Source organism: Alosa pseudoharengus, unplaced genomic scaffold (assembly GCF_046254945.1).
Source record: "Alosa pseudoharengus isolate Yale_2024_CS ecotype anadromous, Long Island Sound unplaced genomic scaffold, YU_APseudo_1.1 YU_APseudo_1.1_scf_13, whole genome shotgun sequence".
NCBI lineage: Eukaryota > Metazoa > Chordata > Actinopteri > Clupeiformes > Clupeidae > Alosa > Alosa pseudoharengus.
The window spans coordinates 16913623-16916494 of record NW_027468598.1 but is presented as its reverse complement, the minus strand read 5'-3'; positions in this window follow the sequence as shown (position 1 = coordinate 16916494).

Sequence of the window (2872 nt, the reverse complement as noted above, 5' to 3'; positions counted from 1 at the left end):
CATATTCAGTGAATGTAATTTGTGCTCAGGGTATACAGTAGCCTATGTCAGAAAATAATATTATATAGAAAAGGCTTTTCCTATACACTCATGTATTTCCGGTGAAGTGCTAACAGTGCTGTAATGGCATCCTCTGTTATATTCTGCTCCTTACATCTTCACTCCAACACTGAATATCTTGTTTGCCCATTAATAAGAAGTTTAATTTGCATAAATCCTTCTATATTGTAACATGCTGATTCCGTACCCAACCAAGTCCGTGTAAACAGTTCAAACCCAACTGGCTCCACCGGAAACAAACCAGTGCACAGAGATCCTTTCATGCATGTATAGTCTATGGGTATTAGCCATAGACAGGTATTATCCTTATTCACGCGGCGACCATTGTGTAAACCAAAAGGAGGCTAAGGGGTATGGGTACACTGACTATATCATTAATGCGTTTTTGCCACCTACTGGCGAATCCATGGAACACAACAATCCTATGATTTGTGTACTGTGTAGCCTCGTTCTGGTTTATCAATTTATCAAAGGCGAATCAATTTGAAAAGTTGCTGTCAACAAGTTATGCATTACTTCATGAAAAAGGCTTCGTAAGACACAAAGGTTGAATCTGTTTGCTCCTGCATGTTTGACATATTGTCAATTAAATGCATCTCAAGTTGTGGTTATATTAGATAGTGCAGTGGGTAACTACAGCAGTCTGACTTTTTCAGTAAAGATTTTTTTTTTCCACATCAAGGGGTAGTGGAAAAACAAGAAAAGGAGATTAATACAACTATTATAATAAAAATATTCCCTCTCCATGCAAAATATGGCCTCAGATGATCACAGATATAAGGAGGAGTAAATACTACAGTAGTTTGGGAATGTGAAAAACTGTCAGACAAGCAAATATGTCAAAACACCACTAGCATAGAACACAAAAGTGTTCCTGACACTTTAAAACCAGGCTAACCCATACCATTAAGTCACTTGTCATCTTGATGAGGTCTGTTCAAAAAGTCTTACTGAAACCACACCCTCAACACATAAACACATATAGGACAAAGGAAGCCAACCATCCTCCCCAAATTAGCGTAAGCAAAACTAGATGTACCGCAGAGCGGTACAAAATTTGACCACCGCCCAGTCCAGCACGTTTTCCAAAAAAAAAAAAAAATTACGCTGAAAGGCATATATGATTCTAACTGTCTCACTGAATTACATTATGCACACTCAATTCTCACTGGTATCTGCTAGACAACAAGTACCAAAACATGATTAGTTCATAGATTTCACATGTAAAATACATTTTATACAACCCCACCCCCATCTTGCCTGTTCATAATTCTGAGAAATTCTTGAATTGTGTGCATGTGCGCGTGTATATGTTGATGTTTATGTGTGTGTGGGTGGGTGGGTGGGTGTGTGTGTGTGTGTGCGCATGTGCTTGTGTGTTTGCCTGTTTATGTGCCTGTGTGTGTGCATGTGCATGCATGCGTATATATGTCTACTGTGTGAGTATGTGTCATACGTAGGATTACTGTGAATGTATGTGTGTGCGTGTCTATCTGTTTATGCACATGTGTGCATATGGAATGGGTTTACATGACCCCTGGAGGCAAACATACACAAAAAATTGGTCATCCTAGGCCCTACGGTTCTCAAGATATTCACAGAAAACTGTGTCTGCCCTACCCTCCTTTCGGGGAGGTCCAGTCCAGCAGGGGGGCTACAGATCAAAACGAAAAACGATGGTTCCATGCTATCCATGTGAGGTTACATGCCCACCAAGTTTCGTGTACCCCGGTCTTACAGTGTCCCGGGAATCCTTGACGGAAATTTGGACATGCGGGAACAAAAAAAAAATCTGACTAAACCTATATGACCGCCGCTTCGCTGCGCGGCGGCCATAATAACTGGTTTATTTTGAAACAAAACTGAAATGACACATGAAGACACTTCTAGACACTCCTGAGCATGATCAGTTATTTTTTTTTCCTTTTGGATACGTTTGGCAGCCTGCCCTAAGTACTTCCACTGTTAGCCTTTTGGCTGCAGGCGCTGAAGCCGGTCAAACTCGGTACTCCTTCTCCACATGATCAGTGTTGGAGAATGAATAAGTGCATTTATTCAAGCACATAATGTTGAGGTATTTAAACTTTATGTGACCTACAGCTAAGAATTACCAAAGCACGCAGGAAACGAGTTGAGTGATACAAAATTATATTTATTTTCCAAATCGTCAAGTGTCACCAGCAGTCTCTAGAACAAGACTAATAAAAACATTCACAATTTATTAATTCAATATTCTAAAAGTTCTGTATACATATAAGTCTTTTTAAAAAAAGCAATGATGACAATTTGGTAGGGCACTCAACATAGGCTTCAAGTTTACAGAACCTCCACAAAGATCAACCAGGACGGGGTCTCCTCACAATAAATAGTGGCACACAGGACACGAAAGAAAACAAAAGAAAGGGAATTGTATGATTTACAGCATAGCAAAATGGCCTGAGCCAAGGTAAGGTGCACTACAAGCTGAGCAAACAAGGGTGACCACCAGTGTTGGGAGTAACGCGTTACAAAAGTAATGTAATTACTGTAATATATTGCTGTTTGCGGTAACGCGGTAATGTAAGGCATTACAAAAAAAAAATTGGGTAATATTTACTCGGTACAAACTTCAGTAACGCGCGTTACAATGCAGTTTAACGCAAAATTAAGCGCTTCTTTTGTTTTGATACATATTCGCAAACACCAAGCGAGAACAACAGAGGAGAAAAAATCCGCGCAAAATAGAAGAACGTTATCTCCTGATACTGGTTGAATATGACTGTGGCTGCAGCAGACTCGCAGGCGGACTCTATTTGCGGGATGGACATAAGCC